The sequence below is a fragment of the Aotus nancymaae genome, unplaced genomic scaffold, assembly GCF_030222135.1.
Source record: "Aotus nancymaae isolate 86718 unplaced genomic scaffold, 86718_ANA_hifiasm-v0.15.2.pri h1tg000058l, whole genome shotgun sequence".
NCBI lineage: Eukaryota > Metazoa > Chordata > Mammalia > Primates > Aotidae > Aotus > Aotus nancymaae.
In genome coordinates this window covers 45,336,504-45,361,837 of record NW_026988472.1, presented here as the reverse complement: position 1 = coordinate 45,361,837, position 25,334 = coordinate 45,336,504, and the positions used below count along the sequence as shown (strand labels likewise).

General features: G+C 42.7%; 1 protein-coding gene and 1 non-coding gene across 2 annotated transcripts in view; both read left to right on the top strand.

Moving 5' to 3' along the window:
• EGFL6 (EGF like domain multiple 6) overlaps positions 1-25,334 on the top strand; it is a 180,592-nt gene that overhangs the window by 18,434 nt on the left and 136,824 nt on the right. The window lies entirely within an intron of this gene.
• On the top strand, positions 10,676-10,839 carry LOC135270015 (U1 spliceosomal RNA). The gene has a single exon (XR_010338242.1). It is a non-coding gene; the product is annotated as a U1 spliceosomal RNA (small nuclear RNA).

The window sequence follows — 25,334 nt, the reverse complement described above, 5'->3', positions numbered from 1 at the left end:
ATGCTGCTAGTCCAGGGACCATGATTTGAGAACCACTGTGCAAAGCTAACATTTTTTAAAAGCAGTCAATTGCCTTGGAAAGCTAGGTCACGGATATCTTCACTCACTCAGTCTTTATGTATCCTCATATTTACAAAGGTTAAATAAAGTGAGGTCTGATTATCAAAAAGGAAGACAGGTTAATTTTATCAGGCCATTGAACTCAGTTAAACAATTGCCACCTTCTGAACAGCACCATAAACCCCAATTCTCTAAAGAGAATGTCATTAAAGAATGGAGGGGCCAGGCGCCTGTAATCCCAGTACTTTGGGAGGCAAAGGTGGGTGGATTGCCTGAGGTCAGGAGTTTGAGGCCAGCCTGGCTAACATGGTGAAACCCCATCTCTACTAAAAATATAAAATTTAGCCAGGTGTGGTGGTGCACACCTGTAATCCCAGCTACTCCAGAGGCTGAGGCAGGAATATCACTTGAGCCCGGGAGGCAGAGGTTTCAGTGAATCGAGATGGTGCCACTACACTCCAGCCTGAGTGACAGAGTCATACTCTGTCTCAAAAAAAAAAAAAAAAGAAAGAAAGAAAAATGGAGGGGCTGTACCATTTTTCCTGAAGACAAACCCTTCAGTAGTCCAGCAGTTGAGTGGGAAAAAATGCTGGCTAGGGAGTTAGGAGACCTGGGTTCCTGCTCTTCCCTGAATGGCTGTGTAGTCACTGGAAAGTAACCTCAATCTGCTACACTTCAGTTCCCTCAAATATAACATAGAAACTTTAAAGCTGATATCCAGGCCTGAGTTCTTCTACCAGTTCTACCAGTATTTAGCTCTGGAGCCCCGGGCAAGCCACATGGGTCATAGGCTTTAGTTTCTTAATCTGTTAAATGGGTACACTCATTAATCCTTACGGCACTTCCACCTAGCCTTCTTTGAGTGTTCTACCCAGAATATATTGATGACCCAGAAAATAAATGCCAAACTCTTTCTCCCCATCTGAAAAGAGTTGGTAAAAAGCAACAACACCTAAAAACACTTGTTTGAGTTTCCTTTGTGTTACAAAAGGAGGAAACCGAAAGAGTCACTGCTGTCATGTTAGATGCTATCACTTGATACAATCACAGTTCCTGGAATCTTGTGAGCTGGGATCACCAATTGCCAAGCTGACTCAGAGGGCCTGACAGATCACAAGACCGGGGCACTCCTCATAAACTTCAAGGCTTTATTTTAATCCTCTGGGACTCCACATGGAAATCCATAATGGTTTCTTCAAAAAGACATGGTCCATTGTATGAAGGCAACTTGGGAATCCCTAATGAATGGATTAGGAGCACAATGGACTGCATCACACAAATGGAGGCACTCCTGTTTAAAAATCAATACACTGAGTAATTCAGAACAGGCACTGCAATGCAGACCTTGAAGGTCATTGTGAAAGAAACTACTATGCATGCAGTCCCTCTGTTCTTCATATCGATGAAGGAAAGCCACACAGTGTGCATGGAATGCAGAATTTTTCTTTATTCAGCTTTTCAGTTGGACCTCAACTCTGTGTGTGTGTGTGTTGGTGGAGATATTAGCTTGGTGCAAAAGTAATTGCAGTTTTTGTCATTGAAAGTAGTGGTAAAAACAGCTATTACTTTTGCATCAACCTAATAAATAGTGACAAACAATAAATGTCTATTATGTGCTATGTAAATGTAGCCATGTGCAAAGTACAATGAAGACAAATAAAGCAGGATAAGGAGGGTGGGGAGTGCTGTGCCAGCAGGACTCTCTGCTTGAGAGTCAAGCAGGACTCCCAGATGCAGAAGAACTTTGAGCAGAGCCCTGAAGGCAGTCGGGGGTGAGCTCTTTGGTTTCCAGGAGGAACAGTGTTTTAGGCAGAAGTGACAGTGGAATCCTTGAGAAACAGTGAGGCCTGGGGGATAGAGTAGAGTGAGCCTGGGGGGAGGAGTGTGCAAGGACCTCAGAGCAGATGGTGAGAGGAAGGCGGGCAGTACATGCTGGGGCTTCACTCCAGTGAGATGGGAGCCCCCTGCAGGGTTTGGGACACCAGAGTGACATGACCTGATGCTCCTTTGGAAAGGATACCTCTGGCTCTATGTGGAGAATATGTTGTAGAGAAAAAAAAGGGGATGGGGGAACAGGAGACGAGTGAGAGGGCAAGAATCTAAGCTACTAACATGTAGATTAACTGGTTGATACCCCTGCAATTGAAGAGAAATGTCATATTCGAGATATGTCCGTATTTCAGAAGTTGAATAAGCAGAATTTGCTAATGATCTGGATGTGAAAGAATCAAGGATGAATCCAGTGTGTTTGGTCTAAGATAGTAGAAAATGAAGCTGCCATTTGCTGAGGAGGCCAGCATGTATTAATAAAAGGAGGGTAGAAAACAAGGATTTAATTGGGAATATTCTAAATTTGAATTGCATTGTTAACACCCATGGGAAGATGGATACATGAATCCAGAGTCCAGAAGAGAGTTCTGTGCTGGAGACATAATATTGGGTGGCATCAATTACATACTCCACTCTTTCTAAATAACAGCATATTCTAAGCTCCAGTGATAAATAACATATTCCGGCCAAGAATATCTAGATTTATAATAGTACTCTTTTCTAACATAAAATCTGTAGACAAGTAAAATACAACAAACACAGCCCAACAATAGAGTGAGGGTCAAATTAGATAGTTGGTAAGCTAGACTCAGGAACAACCAGACCTCCTCTATCTGCACCTCCATGCCTTCGTGTAAAAAAGGAGTGGAGAAATTGGACTTCATCAAAATTAAAAATGTTTGTGCTCAATATCATTAGTCATTAGGAAAATGCAAATGAAAACCATAATGAGAGATTACTTCAAACACATAGGATGACTATAATCAAAAGAATAAAGTAACAAATGCTGATGAAGATGTAGAGAAATGGAAACCCTTGTACTGTGGAGAACAGTTTTACAGTTCCTCAAAAGGTTAAACATAGAGTTACCATATGATGTGGCAATTCTGCTCCTAGGTATATACTCAAGAGAATGGAAAAAGAAGCACTCAAACAGGCAAGTGTACACCAGTGTAAACAGCAGCACTAGTCACAATATCCAAAAGATGGAAACAATCTAAATATCTATTAACAGATGAAAGGATAAGCAAAATGTGGTATATACATATGACGAATATTTTTGGCTTTAAAAGGAGTAAAATACTGACACGTGCTACAACATGGATGAACCTTGAAAGCACTATGATGAGTGAAAGAAGCCAGTCACAAAACATCACATATTACATGAATCCATTTATAGCAATAGGTAAATTGACAGAGACAAAAAGAACGGTTGCTGTTAGGTGCTAGGGGGCGAAGGAAGAATAGGTAGTGATTGCTTAATGGGTATAGGGATTTCTTCGGGGGTGATGAAAACATTTTGGAACTAGACAGAGGCGGTGGTTGCGCAGTATTGTGAATGTACTAAATGCCACTGCACTGTTCGCTTTACAACGGTTCATTTTATGTTCTGCATATCTCATCTCCATTTAAAAACCACCAAAAACTTGAAAGGATCAGTGAAGGGGAGTTTTGAAAAGCAAATGACAAGAGGAGCCCGCCTCTGCAGCAGGGAGCTATTCTTCCCGAAGTTCTCATAAATAACCCCGGGTAACTCTGATACAGACTGTTAAGTCAACAAAACAATCTCCTTTATGCCAGAACAGCCAACACTTTCCAAAAAAGCAAGCATAGAAAAAAGTTGGCTGTTGCCCTGATTTACATCTACTGCATTTATGTATTCTGTTGCTTACCATGGTTGAAGTGTTTTGAAAACAACTTGTAACCAACTAAACAAAATAGCCTGATTCTTTGTTTACCAGAGAGAGAAATGAAGGCAACTGCAAGGCAGAACTGAGCAAACTGTGCCTTTGAAAGCACAGACCGTACAGGGAGGGACATGGCTGCTATTTTCAGACTTGTGTGGGTGTGAGGGTAACAGGCCTCTGGAAACAGCTGTTTAACAACAGAATATGAGAAGTCTCCCAGGACTAAAAGACCCACCCTCTACAGTGAACCAAGGGAAAGTTCACGAGAGCCAGGGGAGTTCAATACATTAAAAACAATCTGAAACGGGGTTTCAACACTAGGGTTTGAATGATCTGCAATATTTAGCAAGGCTTTGCCCGCTCTGTTCAAAAGAACAACTCCAGGAAACTGAAAAGCCAAACCAGAAACAGATACGGTATACTTTCTGAAAGAATAACTACCCTCAAAGCCGTTTCTGAGGGATCCAGCCTCCCTCGTCAGGCCTGACAAACTGCTTGCTTCTGGAAGGAAACAGGCTTGGGTAGACGGACAGTAGACTCCTGGGCAAACTTTTCTTTCAGGATCCAGCATAAGATGCAAACTCTTTGTTACAATGAAGGAAAGAAGATGGTTTGTCGACCGAACTTGCTTTTATTTTTGTTTTAGTGAATCTTCAAACGCACTTTTCACAGCTTGTCCCCATGCATTGGAAAGTAAAACCAACCCATTTCCACCCAGTTAGAGAGAACATACTATAAATAGGACCCAAATAGTGGTTCATTAAAAGCTGGATAACAAGCTGAACCGTATCTTTCTGTTTTTCCCTCAAAAACCATATGTCCTGTAAGGAAGACATGTTGTAATTTAAGGTACAATTATCCTAAAAATGCTGTATCTTTAGCCATCCTTTGGTGAACATTTTTAGTATTTATTCATTCTATCATTCATTTAAAAAATCTATATTCATTGCTTGCTGCACGTTAGAAATCATGCCAGGTGTGGGGTACAGTGAGGAGCAAAGCAGACACCACCGTTCCAGGGAATAAATGACGCACAGAGGGATACAGACAACGACTTAACCAGTTGACAGCTAACAAGGAGAGGAACATTTTCTATCACCCAAGTTCAAGATCTCCATCCCTAATTTTTTTTTTTTTTGAGACAGAGTCTTGCTCCCTCGCCACGTGCCAGGCTGGAGTGCAGTGGCACGATCTCGGCTCACTGTAACCTCCGCCTCCCGGGTTCAAGAATTCTCCTGCCTCAGCCTCCCAAGTAGCCGGGACTACAGGCGCGCATCACCACGCCCAGCTAATTTTTGTGTTTTTAGTAGAGACGGGGTTTCACCACGTTGGCCAGGATGGTCTCGATCTCTTGACCTCATGATCCACCTGCCTCGGCCTCCTAAAGTGCTGGGATTACAGGCGTGAGCCACTGCGCCCGGCTTATTTTCTGTTCTAAAATTAAACTCTATCCATGATTAAATACAGTGGGACCACTCCCTAGAAACATGGGCCCCCAAAAGCATCAGAAGGCAGTAGTCTAATTATCCATTTCGCAAGGTCACAGGATGATTCAGAGTTAAATAACGGCAATGGTCCAGGCTGAATAGAACTCATTACAGCTCTCAGGTTCTCCCCTTTGGGTGTCCCACAAAAAGCTCCTAGAGCAAGAACACGTGCATCCTTCCAAACATAACTTACAATTAAATTTCCTGAGAAAAGTAGCAGCTCATCCCTAGAAAACTGTGAAGTCCGCAGAGACATAGCCCAGCTAAAAGATGCACACAAATTATATTACTAAAATGTATGCAATTTATGCAATCAAATTGAAATAGGGAGATTTCCCAGGAAAATCTAGTTACTTGACCACAGCTAAAGCCTTCCTCAATAACAATAGGTACCACTTGCTTTATATTCACATAACTAAAAGAAACAGTTTCCTCAAAACAAACGGATACTTTGCCTCAAATATAAATCCACATCTCCTTTCTTCGGTAGCAAAATATACCCCCAACATATAACTACCAATTTACTCAGTATTTGCTCTTTGAGGTCCCCAAAGCTGTGACTAAGGTCCAGTCCTAACCAAGAGCACCTTATTATACTGGTTTACAAGATTTGCAGGTGGCACAAAGCTGAGTGTGGGACGGGGAGTGGCTGAAAGAACTCTGTTCAAAGTAAACCTAAACAAGCTGAATTCAGGCACCAATGTTACCCAGATGACAAGTAACTGCCAACTCAGGGTCCTTCACTTCAGGTGGAAAATATTAACTGCAAAGGAATCAGATTGGGAAGCTGTCACGTAGTAACAGTACATAGGACTTGAGGTGTAAATTGACAGTAAGTTCTCTATGAAATAACTTAATGGGAAGATCACAACTTTTGGGATTACAAAATGGGGTTCCCATCCTCTATCTAACTTCTATCATGTTCAGTTGCTTTAGGCAACATTACTATAGCCATTTGAGGGTATTTTCTCTCTCTTTAACACTTGAAAAACATGTCGTTCTTTACGTCTTAGCATGAAATTAAAATATTGAATATCTGGGGTCAAGTGGTAGAGAGGCAGCTGTCTTGAGGTTAAGTGGTCTTAAGCCAATGGAGCAACACCTGAACAGTTTATCACAGTAAACAATCAACATTCCCAAATGTAAATTTCAGAATGGCTATGGGAGATTGTAGGGAAACTTAGGGACAGGGTTACGCAGGCTGCAGAGCCTCCAAGAAAAAGAATTTGTATTAAAAAAATTAAAGACACAATCTTATTTTTACAAGGGACAAGAAATATGTATGGCTTGTTTTATTGATTTTCACTCAAAATGGAGCATTTACGTTTTGGAATTTCATTCTGTAAAGTTTCATTGGTAATTGATAAGTCAGATCTGAAACCAGAATTTCATGCACATTCTCTTCTTCTTTTAAAAAGAACATTGCCCAGGGTCTTCTCCTTCATTGTCATCCTCTCCATCCCTCTCTTCTTCCTTCTTCTAATGATATCAGTCCCAAACAAATAAATACCTTGCATTTGCTGCCTTTGTACTCTTGCAACAAATACTTTGCCTGTGTTGCAGAATCCACTTAGGAAAGTTTGCAAGTGGAGAGCAGAGATCAGAATGAGGCTCTGGGGCAATCACCTGAAGTGACGCCTTGCTCAGGGTGCCAGACAGCTTGGGGAGATTAAGCTCTGTGAAGCTGTCCAGCAAGACAAGAATGATGACTGACCATTTACATACTGGGCAGCCTTCCTGTCTGGGTCATCAGCCTGGATTTACTCCCAGTTGTCAGGAACCCCAGAGGAGGTGATCTCCATTCAATTTGTCATGGACAACTGTTCAGATCACCCAGACAGCCTTCTCAATTTCTCCTTGGCTGGGGGCATGAGGATGATCAAAGACCAAATAGGTGCATGCAGAGTGACCTCCATTCTGTCCCTAATGGGATGAGCCCGAGGATTAGGATCAGGCCTCCGAAAGGTCGTGGGCCATCTTTGACAGATTCACCTTAGATGCCTGGGCATCCAGAACTTTCAGAGATGATAAATGAGCTCTGAAGAAACAAAGGCTGGCACTATGAAACAAAAATGGGTGAAACGTCAGTGCCACACCAGCAATGGTGCAGTGCAACAGAGTCAGGAAACATGTCCAGTTCTTAAAATTCTGATGTCAAATCTGCTGCTAGCAAGAGCTTTCTGATAAAGTAGTCAACAGTTCTGTGTATGGATTTCTTACCTACTCTATAATCACACAGCCTGTTTATCCCAAAGGAGTGATGTCAAGTTAACCCCATAAACAAATCTTTTTTTGTTGTTGTTTTTTTGAGACAGAGTCTCACTCTGTCACCCATGCTGGAGTGCAGTGGTGTGATCTTGGCTTACTTCAACCTCTGCCTCTCAGGTTCAGGCGATTCTCGTGCCTCAGCCTCCCTGGTAGCTGGGATTATAGGTGCCCGCCACTACAAGTGGCTAATTTATTTTCGAGACAGGGTTTCACCATGTTGGCCAGGCTGCTCTCAAACTCTTCGTCTCAAGTGATCTACGCACCTTGGCCTTCCAAAGTGCTGGGATTACAGCTGTAAGCCACTGTGCCAAGCCAGACAAATCTTATTTTAACACAACTTATTTATGCTTATAAAGACTTTGCAATATCTGCACTGGGCAAATCCAAGGCTGTTTGCTGAACTATGGAAGTGCATTTTCCCTTATATGATCTCCTAGACCTTAAACAACCTTATTACTTTACCCATACTCACCAAGTACTTTACTTTTAAAATAATTCTCATTTGGTTTTCTCATCAAATTTAAGTGGAAGAACTTTTTATCACCAGTTAACAGAAAAGTTACTAAGGTTTACAAAGGCCCAGCCAGTGAGTGGGAGAGCTGAAATCCAGCCCTAGTTGGGCTTGACCCCAAAGCCTCCAGGACAATAAGGCCACCTCCGCCATTTTGGTAATGGATAGTCTAGTTTCTGCTCTTCCATGGATGAGGATCATAAATCAAAGAAACTCCACCACCCAGAAAAAGAGATCATTGACCTCCACCATCCAGAATAAAGGCAGGACACTCAGGTCAGACAGGGTCTTTATCATGACTGCCACTCACTGGCATCTGTGCACAGATATGTCTGCGGAAAATCTTCCCCACAGTTACCAACCCTACATCATGGGCGTGGAAATTGCTGAATGTCTCTTTAGGCAAGACCTGACTTAATAATTTGGTTTCTTAAAGGCTGTCTAGGAGAAATCAGAGTACTACACAGAGTCTACATCTACTGCCCTGGAGCTAAATCCCCCTGGATTATGTCTTAGTAGGTTTGCTTTCAACCCCTCAAATTCTTTCACGTGATGTCTTTTAGACACAAGAAACAGATGCTCCCTTAGCCTGCCAAAATAAGAGAAGTTTAATACTGAAGTACACCTGGAGCAGGGAAGGGAGATGGAAGGTCTTAGATGCCGAGATACTTCTCTGACCATCTCAGAGCCTGAAAGTGGAGGAGGATTCCAGAACCTCAGACTGCTTTCCCAGTCCCCAGATCTTCATCCAAGTTCTCCACCATTAACACAACGCAGCTGGTCTCCACGGATAACCTCATCTGTCTGTGCCTGCAACTTACGCATCCTTTCTGTATTACCGGTTCAAAATCCTGAAGGGTGAAATCTACCTGGCCTAGTCAATCTGTTCCCAGCAGGTCCCACCTTAAGGATCTGGCTGGCCTCTGGATTGACTGATTCCTGAGCCCATCTACCAGCAGAGAACAGCCTGATGTGGCTTCCCAGATTAAGAGTGGATGTTGAAAAGGAGCAGTTTCTGTGAGAAGAGGAAAACTGGCGTTGGCAACATATCTGGGGTAGGCAGATTTGTGACAAGAAGCAAGAAATAGCTGGACGTGGTGGCTGTACCTGTAATCTCACCACTTTGGGAGGCTGACACAGGAGAATTACTTGAGCCCAGGAGTTCGAGACCAGCCTGGGCAACATAGTGAGGATTCCATCTCAAAGAAGAAGGAGAAGGACTCTTTTGTTCTTTGCCTTAAAGTTTTTCCAAAAGAAGTCTGTTCATTAGAAAATTTACTGGGTATAGCTAGCAGGCTGTGATAGGACTGGGAGGAAGGAAGAAAGTGCTAGAAGAGAAGGGCTACTCTATGATCTCCTTAAGGAAACTGGGAGGGAGATAAATAGCCCAATATTTACTAAATTCTAGCTAGAGACCAGGCCCCATGTTAGGCATTGTGAGAGCAAATAGCAACCTTTTATAGCATGGACTCCATGCCAGGCAGTGTAGGATGGGGCTTTTTATGCATGGAAACTCATTTAAGCATCTCAGCAAGGCTGTAAGGAAGGTATGATTACTATGGCCACTTTACAGATAAGGGAACTGAGGCACAGAGTGGTTTAGTGACTTGCCTTAGGTCACACAGCTTGTAAGTGACAGGGCTGAAATTTGAACCACATTTGGCTCCCGTCTAGGCTTTAACCATTACACTGTGCTGACTCTCCACTTATGTAAACATTGCCATGTCATCCCCACAGCCTTTCTGGCACAGTTATAATTACTGACATTTAACATACAAAGACACAGGCTCAAAGAGGTCAAATAATTTGTCCAAACCCTCAGCTAAGACATGCCAGAGCTTTAACTGGGCCATGAAGTCCTTGTTCGTGTCGCTCTCATGCTGCAGCCCCCGATCGGTACAAACAGCAGAAATCATCCCTCTGTCTTCATTCAGTCACTCCTGCAAGACATTGAGGAGGCTGAGGTCCAGCACTCAGCTCAGCCCAGGAGCCAGGCTTTTCCATATCCACCCCATGCACCAACCTCTCCCTGAGTTTTTCCTGATATGTGATTCTCGCTATCTCACTATCACTTCATTCCAGTCTCTTCTGATGTCAGCTCCTCACAAAGGCCTTCGTTCCCTTCACTGTCCCCACTCCCTGACCCTGCTTTCTGTGCCTCCAGGCGCTTGTGAGGACCTGACATTCTATTTCTTCATCTATTGGCTCGTGCCATCTCCACCAGGGGATAGGAACTGCGATCTCCCCCAGGGAAATGGAACGGCCCTACAAGGAGAAACTGCCTGTTCTCTGCGGTATTTCCGGGGCCTGGTACGCTGCCCGATGCAGTAGGTGCTCAGAAGTTTGGGGAGTGAATTTGTATTTCCCACGTCATCATGATGGCCTTTCTTGCAATAAAGATCCTAACTTCTGCTCTCAGCACTACACTGGCAACAACATTTCAGATATTTGATGCTTGAGATGGTGATGCCTAATATTTTACAGTTGGCACAGACCCTGCAAGTCATCGAGTTTCCTCATATCACCAGATTGCTCAAAAGCAACACATGTTCATAGTCACCTACCAGTAGTAAGCACAGTGCTTGGCACTAGAGAGATACAAAAGCAGTCATATACTTACCTGGCAGGGGAGATACCATGATCACGAAGGTGGTTTTCCCAGGGCGAGGCTTATCCATTGCACTCCGGATGTGCTGACCCCTGTGATTTCCCCAAATGTGGGAAACTCGACTGCATAATTCGTGGTAGTGGGGGCCTGCGTTCGCGCTTTCCCCTGGTCTTTAAAAAAAAAACAACAACAGTCATTCAAGTTGCTCCCAAGAAGAAACAGAGAGATACACAATTAATGTTAACACCAAGAGGCCAACATGATGTATCCAGGTGACTCCAGGGACAGAGAGGGGTGGCACTTAACCTGAGAGGAAGAGAGGGTATTAGGGGAGACTTCATGGAGGAGGTGATTCCTATTTGGAAGAAAGTTTGTTAATTAATCCCAAAAAGAAGGAAGGAAAGGGTATCCAGGCAGAGGTCAGAGCAAAAGCAAGGCATAACAACACTTTAAATAGTACAACCGAATGCATTTCAGATCAGTGAGTAGGAATGGTCACCACACTGGAGCACATTAGGAAGGTGCACAGTGAAGTTCTGTTTTGACAAGTGGAGTTGGCGTAGCCTGCGAGACGACCAAGGAGAGGGGTTCCCAGAATAACTTCAGCTGTGAATGTTCAGCTCAAGAGAAGGCTAGAGCAAAGAATCACTGCATTAGAGATGAGGAAACTGATTCACAGAAGTAAAGCAACTGGATCAAGATCACACTGGAATTTACAGTAAATGAAACTCTGTCCTTCTCTCCAGCAGCGCAGTGATCCTGCCATCACCTGGCTGCCTTTCATCAAGTCAAGCCTCCATGCTGCACAGGAGAAGACGTCCCTGCTTGGACACCTCACCACCTGCACTTCTCAGGCCGCCCTCTGCTTTTCAGTAGCATGGAGAGTTCACCGTGATCATGGGAAGGCCAGGGCTTATCCGGGGATTGGGCTAAGATGCTGTCATCGGTAACTTGACTTGAAGAGTCATTATATGTGGGTGACTGCCCACACACCAGTAATTATTCATTCAACTTGTTAAAACAAAATCCCCTGTAATAGAACAGGCAATGTTTCATTCTGAAGGATGTCAGATTTGATTAAAATATTGTTCCATATGTGTAAATATAATTATAGGTTGAGGAATAAATATAAGCATAGCACTATTAATTTTCTCTAGTGTTTCTGATTTAGAATCTGGAAAGTCACCATTTTTATAGAACCCCAACTCATCACTGGCACATACAGAGGACAAGTAACAGTCTTGTAAAAGCCATGGGGGAGACAGACACCATATTCCCTGGGAAACAAAGACCAGACTGCTGGTAGAGTCTCAATATTTCAATATTTGTTCTTCCTTTCTTCTTTTTTTTTTTTTTGAGACAGAGTCTCGCTCTGTTGCCAGGTGCCAGGCTGGAGTGCAGTGGCGCGATCTTGGCTCACTGCAACCTCCACTTCCTGGGTTCAAGCAATTCTCCTGCCTCAGCCTCCCAAGCAGCTGGGACCACAGGCGCGCACCACCACGCCCAGCTAATTTTTGTATTTTTTAGTAGAGATGGGATTTCACCATGGTCTCAATCTCTTGACCTCATGATCCGCCTGCCTTGGCCTCCCACTTCCTTTCTTCTATAATAACAGAATGCCTAGGCTTTATTTGATTCATGGCCAGTGGGATAAGAGAAGAAACGATGTGCCAACATAAGCAAGGCACAGAGGGATAAATACCACATGTTCTCACTAATATGTGGGGAGCTAAAATAAAAATGATCTCATGGACACAGAGAGTAGAATGATGATTACCAGAGGCTGGGAAGGGTAGTGGGGACAGAAGGATAAAAGGGAATGGTTAACTGTGTGTATAAATATACATGGTACTTTAAGTTCTGGGATACATGTGCAGAATGTGCAGATTGGTTTCATAGGTATACACGTGGCGTGGTGGTTTGGTGCACCCATCAAGCTGTCATCTATATTAGGTATTTCTCCTAATGCTATCCCTCCTATTGCCCCCCACCCCTCGACAGGCCCCAGTGTGTAATGTTTCCCTATCTGTGTCCACGTGTTCTCGTTGTTCAACTCCCACTTACGAGTGAGAACATGTGGTGTTGGGTTTTCTGTTCCTGTGTTAGTTTGCTGAGAATGATGGCTTCCAGCTTCATCCATATCCCTGCAAAGGAACTCATCCTTTTTTATGGCTGCATAGTATTCCATGGTATATATGTGCCACATTTTCTTTATCCAGTCTATCATTGATGGGCATTTAGATTAGTTCCAAGTCTTTGCTATTGTGAATAGTGCTGCAATAAACATATGTGTACATGTGTCTTTATAATACAATGATTTACAATCCCTTGGTTATGTACAGACACTTCTCAAAAGAAGACATTTATGTGGCCAAGAAACATGAAAAAAAGCTTATCATCGCTGGTCATTAGAGAGATGCAAATCAAAACCACAATGAGATACCATCTCACGCCAGTTAGAATGGTGATCATTAAAATGTCAGGAAACAACAAATGCTGGAGAGGATGTGGAAAAATAGGAATGCTTTTACACTATTAGTGGGAATGTAAATCAATTCAACCATTGTGGAAGGCGGTATGGTGATTCCTCAAGGTTAACTGTATTTTTAAAAATACAGTTAGAGCTGGGCATGGTGGCTCATGCCTGTAATCCCAGTACTTTGGGAGGCTGAGGTTGGCAGATCACCTGAGGTCAGGAATTTGAGACCAGACTGGCCAACATGACAAAACCCCATCTCTAATAAAAATATAAAAATTAGCCAGCATAGTGGTATGCACCTGTGATCCCTGCTACTTGGGAGGCTGAGGCAGGAGAATTGTTTGGATCAGGGAGGCAGAGGTTGCAGTGAGCAGAGATTGCACCACTGCACTCCAGCCTGGGTGACAGAGTGAAACTGTCTCAAAAAGTAAAATTTAAAAAATAAAAATAAAAAATACAGTTGGAAGGAATAAGATCTACTGTTTGGTAGCACACTAGAGCGATTATAGTTAATAATTTATTGTATATTTCAAAATAACTAAAATAGTAGAACTGAAATGTTCTAAGGTAAATAAATGACAAATACTTGAAGTGACAGATATCCCACCTATCCTCATGTCATCATCACACATTGTATGCTTATAGAAAAATATCACACGTACCACATCAATATGTACAACTATTGTATATCCATAATGATTAAAAATTAAAGAAAGGTGGTGCCCTCCCCTCCCCTTTTTCCTTGTTCTTTTCCAAGCAGACAAAGATAACAAGCTAAGGTAGTAGAGCAATTGTGAGAAGGAGCCTGGGTCCCTAATGTGTAGAGCTGCAGTACACAGGAGAGAGAAAGAAATTAACCCTCAAGCCACTGTGGCGAATTCCTGTTATAGGCTGCTGAATCAATATCCTGTCTATTGCAGACACCAATTTTAAAAGGATTCACCAGAAAATCTGTGGCACTACACTTATTAAAGAGAAAGGGTGTATCTCATTTTTTTTAATGGAGGCATAATTAAATACCAACGTGCGAAATCTTAAGTGGGCCAGACCTTGATGAAATTTGTCAAATCTATATGCTTATGAAACTATCATTCAGTTCAAGATGCAAAGCAGGGATGAGCAAACTCCCGCCTACAAACAGAAAATCCAGCCTGCTTTTTGTAAATAAAGTTTTACTGGAACACGGTTGTGCCAATTTGTTTATGTATCATTACGTATCGTCTGCTGCTGCGTTTGCGCTTCCATCAGAGTTGAGTAGTGATGACAGAGACCACATGTCTGTGAAGCCTAAAATATTTATTACCTGGTCCTTTACAGGAAAAGTTTGTCTACCTCTGTTACAGAGTATTCTGGAGCACACCAGAGGGCTCCCTCATGCCCTAAAAACAACTTTTATCCATCAAGTCTTGGACTCAGGAAGCAAGAATGATTATAGAAAGAGGATTGCAAGGAAGATCGCATTTGCCATACAGGCTAGAACCCTCTATTGATTTTCTCTCTTATGGGCTAGATTTTGTAGCCTCTGTTGATTTTTCTGCATTTCTTTGGAGCAATCAAGTGTCTGACAGGTTTAACTTGTCAACAAGTAGCCTGCCAGTGGATTGCAGAGCTTCTATTTTTAAAATTGTCTCACAAGAGTGACTAAGAATTACATGTAAATGAACAGGAATGAAGAGGGAAACAGATTTCCTAGGCAGTTGTGGTCCTTTGATCTGTAATTTTGTAGTTAGATCTGATTGTGGTCTGGTTCATACAATCCTTTGTTTAGGTATTGGATCAAAATCTTGCAGGTCATGGAAAATGAGAAGGGAGGCTGAGATTTCACAGGTTTGTCTTGGCCCCATTTCTTATGGGTTTTTTTTTTTTTTTTTTTTTGCCCTTACAACATTCACTGTATGATTTTTTTCTTGCCTTTTGAACTTTCTTCACCTTCAGTCTGTTCCTTGAGTTATACACAAGTTCTCTAAGATGTCTGCTCTCTTGACAATACCAGGAAAGAGCCAAATAAATCAACCCAACAGCTCAGTTGCACCCCTTTTATTGCCTAGGCAAGAACACAAACAGGCGCACAATAAATCACTACCACCCAAGAAGAGCATGTCCTGGATTAACAAGAAGCTCAGCCCTCTGTCCAGAACACTTCCAGAACATTAGATACATTGTTCCAATGTTCAAGATGGCTCCCCTTGAATAGACGGTAGAGAACAGGTATCCTCCACCACGGAATCCTGGAATGGAGGCCTCAAATTCTGAAGCATTTTATCCTGTGCTCCACTCCATTTATCCGAATACAGATAACCAAAGGGCCACCGTGGTAATGGACAGGACACCCTGGACACACATACCCCAGAGCACAGGCGGAACCAAGACCACACGCAACTCACAAAGAAAATCTCTTCCAAAAATTTGTATTCATGTTTTAAGAACTCTAAAAGCACAGTTATATTGGAACAATGATTTAGTGGGTGGCAGGCTCTCAGCCTAATTCTCCAGTCAATTCATTCTGGTCCCAAGCTCAAATAAAATAATCATCTTCCCAACATCTCAGAAACCTTAAAAAAACACTTTCTTGGCTAGCCCAGAGAGCAAATGACTACGTGTGTCACTGTTTCAGTGAGTGTGAAGAGAGAAGCAAGATGTGGGCACAGAGGGTAGTGAGCTTTTTCCTCTTCCGACCCACAACTCAGCCCTGTGCTGAAAAGCTGCAGAGTTTGAGGTGGGTGAGGACCTGAGGGTTCACAGTCATGGGGCTGAGAGGGATCTAGAAGGTGAAGCTGGGGCTCCATACATACCCCTCATGCACGCTGGCCTGACTTCCAACTACCAGTATCTCAGCTCTTTGCCTGGTGGTGGCACAAGCCTCTCCCAGCCACAGTGGGCTAGACGTGCCTGAAAATAACCCCACCCGGAAGTGGCTCTCAAGTATGACTGACCTCCCCCAACCTTTCAGAAGTCTGAGGCACATATTCCACACTGATACCCCAGTGGGACTGAGCCCCCGTGGCCCAAAGTGAACACTGTCTGATAAAAGCTCTTTTTATGGGCCTCCTTCCATTACCTATCTTATTTTCCCACTCCCAACCCAGTACTTCCTGGAGTCACCCCTCAAATAAATGACTTGCACTTGAATCCATATCTCAAGGTCTTCTGAGGAAATGCTAATCAAGGCATTGGGGACTATGAAGGTACAAATGCGGAGGGGTGTGAGCAGATAGGCAACTCCTCTATCACCCACCCGTCTCCAGCCTTCAGGCATGGAACCCACGTCCTGACCCATCTCAGCAAGAGTCTTTAGACTATCCTATGCCACTTCACAGAGCCACTAAATTGCAGTAACGAAAACAGGAAGTTATTTAGAAATATGCTTGGCTAGATATGAATAAGGTAGTGGGACTAAAAACAGCCCACGACTGTTGCTTTTTGGCAATTACGCAAGACACTGACATTGCAAATTGAGTGCAATAAGTTATTGAAGCTGCCAAGTTACTCTTACCCAGTTAGGAAGTTTTAATACCACTTTTTAATTTTCTCTCTATCCCTATCTCTATCTCTATCTTTCAGACAAGCCATACTATTCTTGTTTCAACGAGAGAGGTGCCATTTCCTTCTGTGGCCCTCGCTCAGGTGTTAGAAGTTGGTTCCTTGTGATTTTTTTTTCATCTCCTCCCTAGGTCCCATCCCCCTAGTGAAAGCTCCCCCTGCATCTGTCTTCATGGCAGCCATCTCCCCCACACTGCCCCCAGCTCTGTCTTGATTGCACTTTCCCTCTGGGAATGCAGAGACGCATCTTCCCCTCCCTATGTAAGTCAGGGAAAGCCAAGCTCTCCTACCCTACTATCTCCTTAATTTCACACATTAACACAAGGCTGTGTGTGTCCTGTCAGCCTTACTGAAAGGTAGAAAAATGACAGCCTGGAAATAGCTTGTATGGGAATTCTACATCAGGCTGTTCCGAGAGTTTAGCAAAGTGATAAGGATAAAGTCACACCTTTACTGGAGTACCTTCAGGAATGTGAGAGAGGCAGGCGGCATAGTCCTTATGGGTGTGGCTTCGAAGCAGCTGGAATGTGTGAATCCAAGTCTGTCATCTACCATTCCTATGTGACCTTGGGCAAATTGCTTCAATGCTCCGTGCCTCAGTTTTCCCATCTGCACATCATGGATAATAACAGCACTTTGCTCATAGGGTGGTCGCAAGATACAAATGAGTGTAGAGTGCTTAGCACAGGGCTTGGCATATGGCAAGCTCTTAATAAATGTTGGGTTGTTATTGCAAACCAAGCTCCCTGCCTTGCTTCTCTCTTCAAGCCAGAGCCCATTCTTCACATTTCCATTTTCAAGCTTTCTCCCTATGGACAACATCTGGACTTGTCTAAGTCCTTTCTCCACCATGGCCACTCTCAGGACATAATAATGCCTAGAAACATTCAGTATGGAGAAGCCACAGTCTGGGCTACTCTGAACCCTCCGAAGCCCCTATCAGTAGCAGGAAGGCGACTCTGTCATTCTTCCTGCAGTGTCCCAGCTTCCTATGAGTAAGTACTGCTTTATGGACATGTATTGTTACATGCACGTGCACACAAGTGCGCGCGCGCACACACACACTTTCAAAGGACAAATAGTGATTCTTAGAAACTGGGGAGTCTCAATCCACAAAGGGACAATTGAATCTGCCTTGGTTCTCTTTCCTACGATGGAAACAGCAACATATATTACTGCTGTACAGAAGGTGGGTTCCCTATTCTCATCGCCCTGCTTCTAAGAAGAACATTGCTAGGGGCATCATACTGCATAAGAAGCAGAGCCTATAATAGTGCCACTTCAAACACCAGAGCCATTTACCTTTAATTTCTACTTTTAGAAATGAAGTATACTAAGGCTTGGCACAAGATCAGAATCCGACACTATTCTTTTCCTTGGACCAGAAAAATTCTAAGGCAGGGTTACCACCTACTTCTAGTTTCTGAAATGGAAAGGAAAATGTATGGAGATGTATTTTCCCTTGTCCGCAGCAAAGAGCAGGGGTGACTCTTGCGATTATATTTGTTCAACACATGTTAATTGGGCACCCATAATATGTAAGTGGTGGGCACTGAATGGGAATCCAAAAGCTGTAAATCTGGTCTTACCTTTAAACAGATGTTAATCTAGTCAGAGGCAGGGAATGCTTCAGGACAGGTGGAGAAAAGAGGTGGTACCCTGATCACTAGTTTGCACCACCAGATGAGTAATTGGTCCTTGGTAACAAAGTTTAAAATATGGTTTTAAAAAGAGTTGCGGTCTGGGGCAAGCCGAGCATGTGTGTTAAGAATCCATTCGGAGCCCAGGATTCATCTTAGCGATGATTGTCAAAAACCACCCATATTGTGGGGTTTTCCTGCTCCTCAGTCCACACATCCTTGATAAGGTGTACAACTACATACATGCATCCTAGATAGATCGTCTATGCTGCCCCACAGTTCTTACCAATCCCCCAATCTATTGTTAACTGCCATCTAACATCTGAAGGGGTTTGGGGCAAGAGTTTTTAGGAAAGGGTGGTGTCATTTTGAAGTCAGAGATCGAGTAGGTGATTCTCACTTAGGACATCACCATCATCCTGGCACGTTTGTCTTCAGTTAGCAGATGATGTCACTATAAGAAAGAGAATACCAGGCAGTCCAAGGAGAGGGAATGCTGACCACAAAACGTTTCTTATATGGTGGCTCTCCAAATTAAAGAAAAGGTTTTAAATAAAGGATGATGAATGCATACCCTGCTCTGATTGGTACCATCACCGTTAAACCTGCATTTCAGCCAAAATTCATCCTCCCTTCAACCTTGAGGGAATGAGTCACGGAAGCAATTCTCACATTTCTCCAGGCAGAAAGACAGGAGACTTTCCAAAAAAGGTTGTAGTTTTCCTGTTTCCTTGGCTCACTCCACACATAGCCCAGCCATGACCACATGCGGTGATGGGCAGGAACCTATTGCCTTATTTGGGATTCTTGAGCCCTCTTTGTAGGGCTGGTGGGGGCAGACTGAACAACAATGGAGAGTCAGATAAAGGAAGTAGGCATTTTATCTAGATTAAATATAAAAAATTGACTCAAGAAGTAAATATTTTCATATCCATTGCTTCTTAAAGGACTCCTAGGAAAATATTTAGAATCTGCCATTTTCCTGTAATAATTTCACTCATTTTTCTTCTAGCCATGATGCTGACTGCATTTCCCAGCTGCTGCTGGAACAGCTCTTCCGTTGGGGGAGATTATGTGGGCTAACATTCACCCACGATTTTCTCAACTGATGTTTCTCAAGTATCCATCATTCTGACCCCAATATGTGCTGTGTGCATTCATTACTGCATGCTGCCAGCAGGAACAGCGTCCGCCCCAAACAAGGAGATTGTACAATGAGAAATGGAGGCTAAGGGCACGAATGTTCTGAGTTTTACAGCTTCCTGTCTGCTTTCCCTTAGGGGAATATAATTGGAGGACTGGACCCAACACAAATCTCAACTACCCATTTAGGTCTCTACAAAGAAGCAAGACTTGTAGTCCTTTCTACAGCACTGAAAGCTCTACAGAAAAAATACAGTCCTCAGGGCTTCTGCTGGCAACTACTCCCTTTATTCTGTGGTTCGCCAAAGATAAGGTCACTCAGCTCAGAGAGAAAAGGAAAGTGGGATGGGGAGACAAAGGATCAAACTGTAACGGGTGTGTCGTCTCAAACTGGGATGTGTGTCCATTGTCAACCCCAAGAAACCCAGAAAAACAAAATCTTTTCTCCAGGTGGTGAGAGTGTCAACTGCATATGAGAGGGAAGAGTGCCCTCTGCTGTCGCCTGTGACTTTTGGTTTTTAATTTCAAAGGAAACGTTCCAGCGCCAGGTAAATCAGATTTAAACATTTTCGAGGGGCGTGGTGGCTCACGCCTGTAATACCAGCACTTTGGGAGGCCACGGTGGGCAGATCATGAGGTCAGGCATTCAAGACCAGCTGACCAATATGGTGTAAACCTCGTCTTTGTTAAAAATATGAAAATTAGCCGGGTGTGGTGGCACATGCCTGTAGTGCCAGCTACTCAGGAGGCAGAGGCAGGAGAATCACTTGAACCCGGGAAGTGGAGGTTGCAGTGAGAGCCAAGGTCGCACCACTGCACTCCAGCCTGGACGATAGAGCAAGACTCTGTCTCAAAAAAAACAAAAAAAGGAAAGAAAAAAAGAAACAGTTTCCACATTAAATAGGGAAGCCAAACTTGGGCTTTTGACTGTTTTAACCAGGCTGGGTTCTGTGTCGGATGAGAGTGACCTGAGGGATAGCACAGGCAGCAATCACAGTTCCATTTCAGATGCCTGCTGAGAGAAAACTGTGGTTTGGAAGAGGGCCTGTGAGCTTTACATATTCAGGGCAATTTGCTTAGAAATGAAACGACTTCTTGGGAGCAGGGTTCTCGCTGGGTGGCCAGCATCTCCATTTGTTTCCCTGTCCTTTCCCAGTAAACCAATTTGGGTTCAGTATTAGATTCCTGAGTCTGTTTCTTTGGGAAAGGAAAACAAAATACAGTTCTCACTTAGGGAGGTGGAAGGCAATGGTTTTGAAGATACGAATTTAAAATAAATAAATATAAGTGCTCAACTCTGATTAAAGATTAGTCGTATGATTTAATGTGCTCTCCTAGGGACATGTGAATTACCTGAGATAAAATAATGGATCTGGACATTTACCTGAGAGCTAATCCAAATGCAATCTACAAGGCACACTTAATCACGGCTGTAATTAATACTTTGCAAATGGAAATGACTGAAAATGAAAGGCCACAAACAACATCAGTATTAATGCTTCAGTATTTGCTCTCTCCCTAGTTTTTACTTTGAAAAGTATTTTTTATCATCTTCTACAAATGTCACACCTTGTATTTTATAAGGCATTTTGTTACATAGCCTCTTTATAGCTGAATTCATCCCATTGTCAAAGGGTCATAGACCACCTACATACATAGATGTTTCTAAACATTTCTGATTTCATTTTGCATTCTAGCAACCAACTGGCTCCACCCAAACTCGGGACTTATGACTCAACCAGTCCTTTGGCCCCCACCCAGAGGCAGACATAGCTCACGAGGACTATTTTCCACACCCCTATGATTTTATCCCCAACTATTCAGCAGCACCCATTCCCCAGCCCTCTGCCTACCAAATTATTCATAAAAACGCTACCTTCTGAGTTCTTGGGGAGGCTGATTCAATAATAACTTCAGTCCTTCTGTTTTGCTAGCTCTGCATTAATTAAACACTTTTGCTGCTGCTGCTACTGCTGCTGTAAAACAAAGTCTGATTTCAAACATCTATCACTTGAACCCTTTTGGATTCAAGTAATGGAGCCCAACTTGACCAAGGGAGGATTTATTTGCTCATATTAATCAACATTAAGGTCAGAAGTGCAGCTAGATTTCAAAGAGGACAGGAACCAAGAGGCTAAATTACATCAAAGTTTTTTCCATCTTTCATCAGTGCTAATTTCATTCTCCTTTTTCTTGAGCTTGGCTTTTCCTAGGAGAAAGAAACCATGGTTGCTGGCCACTTTTGGGTTCGTATTTCCCCACCTCCATCTTGCAAAAGAAAAAGGATGCTTTCTCTTCAATCCTATGTTTTAAATCCCAAGGAAAGTTTCTGATTGTCCTTGCCTGGGTTATGAGTTCATGTATTGCCACAGTGGATGGGGTACTCAGATGGACAATTAGAATAAAGTAGAGTGGTGTAGACAAAATAATAGAGCTTTCTTTCATGGGGCTTTTCTTGTGTGTCAGGCACTGTGCTAAGCATTTTTTCATTTTTTGTACCTGATTTTCCTTAATTCCCTAAACAATCCTACAAGATAAGTGTTATTATTAGATTCTAGAATTGAGATTCAGAGAACTGTCCAAGTCTGCACAGTTGGCAAGTTGCAGAGCTAAACCCATCCCATTGTCTGATGATGTATGTTGGTTTCTGCTTTACAAAAAATGATTTCTGGAGTTCTGGTTAACGTTGCATGCAACCTGTTTGTTCGTAAATTCCTGAATATAAAAATTCTCTTTTTGAACTGAGGACAAATAAGCTATGATCCATACTTTCTTCAGCATAAGGGCTGAGTTTTGTTCAGTTTTGTTTTCCTTTTAACATCTCATCTAATGCCTTGGACATAGTAGTTGCCAAGTAAAAACTCTCTGTACGGTATAGTGAAAGGCCTTCTAACTACAACTCAAAATGCAGATTAAGAAAAGATTAATACATTTGACTACATAAAAATTAAATTTTTTTTCGCACAGCAAAAAACGATATAAACAAAATCAAAAGACAAGCCGCAAGAAGAAGCTCTTCTTGCCCTTTGGGAGAAGCTCGCCCTGGGAGAAGCTATTTACAACAAATCTTACAGCTAAGTAGCTAAAATTCCTACCATGCAAATAACTTTTTGTAGTTGAGATTTAAAAGGCCAAAAATGCTATAGAAAAATGTGCAAAAGTCCTGAACAGACAATTCACAAGAGATGTAAAAATGACTCTTAAACTTACAAAAAGATGCTCAGCTTCATTCATAACAAAAGAAATGCAAACGAAAACTACACTGAGACAACATTCTCAGCTATCAGAGTGGCAACAACTCAAACTTGACACGTTCTGTTGGTAAACCATGGGGAAATGAGCACTCTGATTGCTAGAGGAAATGCAAAACTGTGCAATATCTATGTAGGGATATTTGGCAATATCTAACAAAACCACATATCCATTTACCCTTCCACCTAGCAATGCCACTTGTAGGAATTTACACAGCAGTACACCTCTAACAATATTAAAATGCATATGCAAAATATTATTTATTGCAGTAATATTTGTCCAAGCATAAGACATTGGTTAATCAACTATGGTGCAGCCACACAATGGAATACTATGCAGCTAAATTAAAATGACCAGTGAAGGGCAGCTAAATTAAAATATGGTATGCCTCCAGATGTGTTACCCTGAGAAAGACACAATATCATCTTTATGATATTCTGTCTAAGAATGCATAACATCTTCAGATTTGCATATCAGTGAGTACAGGACCCTCCTTTCCCTGTGGATCCCAAAGCAATGCCTGGAGGGCTTAGGGAGGGGCACCTTGTTTATATGAAAGAGAACCTGCCTGTACTGCAGTCTTCCCAATCTCAATAAAAGAAACCCCAAGCTTCCAGTTGTTCAGGCCAAAAGCTTTTACTCCTCAAGATTCAATATCTCCTTCTTTTTTTATTTTTTAAAATACTTTTATTTTTATTTTTCTTCAAGACAGAGTCTAGCTCTGTCACCCAGGCTGGAGTGCAGTTGCACGATCATAGCTTACTGCAACCTTGAACTTCTGGGTTGAAGCGATCCTCTCACCTCAGCCTTCCCGAGTTGCTAGGACTACAGGCATGTACGATCAAGCCTGGCAAATTTTAAAAAATGTTTCATAGAGATGGGAGTCTCATTATGTTGCCTAGGCTGGTCTCAAACTCCTGGCCTCAAGTGATCCTCCCACCTTGGCCTCCCAAACTGGTGGGATTACAAGCATGAGCCACCAAGCCCAGCCAATAGCTCCTTCTTGATAAACAGTAAGAACAATGTAGAGGAGTTACTCTCTATATCAACATTTGTCTCAGTGGCCCTCTGCTCAGACACCTCAGGTTTTGGGGAAATAGGAAGGGGATCAGAGGATGAGCAGATTAACATGTACCCCAATCCAAACGTTGGGACTTTCAGCACTGTACAGCTGGTAACCCTTACAAATATCATGATATCTTAATAAATTGAGTATTAGTTTGAAGCCCGCACTAGAAACCCCTCTTTCATTTCTCGGTAATGTCTGTAGAGCCACAATCACCATTAGGTAGTGGTAGAGCCTATACTTCCCCTCACCTTTCACTCATCAGCACTCAGTCTCAAGACTATATCTAACTGCAAAGGAAGCTGGGAGATGTAGTCTGGTCATAAGCCCAGGAGGGGAAAGGAAATATGGTTTGGTGAACAATTAGCCAGTCTCTGTCACTTTTGTGGTAGATTACAAAGAATGTCTTCCCTTTCACTAGTATGAATCTATTGTTAAATATTACAACTTATTCTTTATATTCTTAAAATTATGATTTAAAAAATGTATTAAATGGATAACCTAAATGAAACTCCTAATAGTGTAGAAAACCCATTAAGTAAACTATAGATGCCAAACTTTGAGTAAAATGGCAGAAAAGTCATATCAAGACATTTCTCAGAAATGTTCCTAGGTGGTGGTAATTGAGAGACTGTAGATAGAAGGCTGGTTTCTCCATAAGGAGTAAAATTAAGTGTTGCTGAAGCAATTCTCAAGTTCTAGCTGATAATAACCGCACACCAGGTGTTCCCATTTTATAATATTTTTTTCCATAAAGCCCCAGAATTTTAGCTTTCACCGTGTGTGTGTGTGTGAGACAGGGTCTCACTCTGTCACCCAGGCTGGCATGCAGTGGCACCATCTAGGTTCACTGCAAACTCCGCGCCCAGTTTCAAGTGATCCGCCCACCTCAGCCTCCCCGAGTAGCTGGGACTATGGGTGCACGCCACCATGCCCAGCTAATTTTTATATTTGTTAGTAGAAAAGGGGTTTTATCATGTTGGCTAGGCTGATCTCAAACTCCTGACCTCACCTGATCCGCCTGCCTTGGCGTCCCAAAGTGCTGGAATTATAGATGTGAGTCACCATGCCTGGCCTTAGCTTTCACCTTTTAAAAAATCTTTTCCCATATTATGGAATTTGTATCTTTGACCTTTATGGTGGCTCGAAAGTGAGCAAAGTGAAAGGAAGAATGCTAAGATTAGAAAAAAAATAAGAAAAAATTTACAGGACTTCAGAAGTGACAGGCAGTACTTGTCCTTTCTAATAAAAGGCTGGATCATTCTCTGCTATTGGGGCTGAACCGCAACTGGAGCTAGGGGTGGCAGTGATGAGAACACAGCACAGTTCCCATGATTTTGCCATTGGCCATCTTCTCTCCTTGCTCTTCCACTATGGTCTTTTTCAAATTGCATTTATTCTGCAGGTTCCTGACTCGGCCTGGAAGCCTTAAATCAGAAATCTTGATTTAGTTGGTCTGGGAAGTGGAGTCTTAGGCATCAGTATTATTTTGAAACTCCTCAATTTTGAGCAATTGGTATTGTTCAAAAATCTTTATGCACAT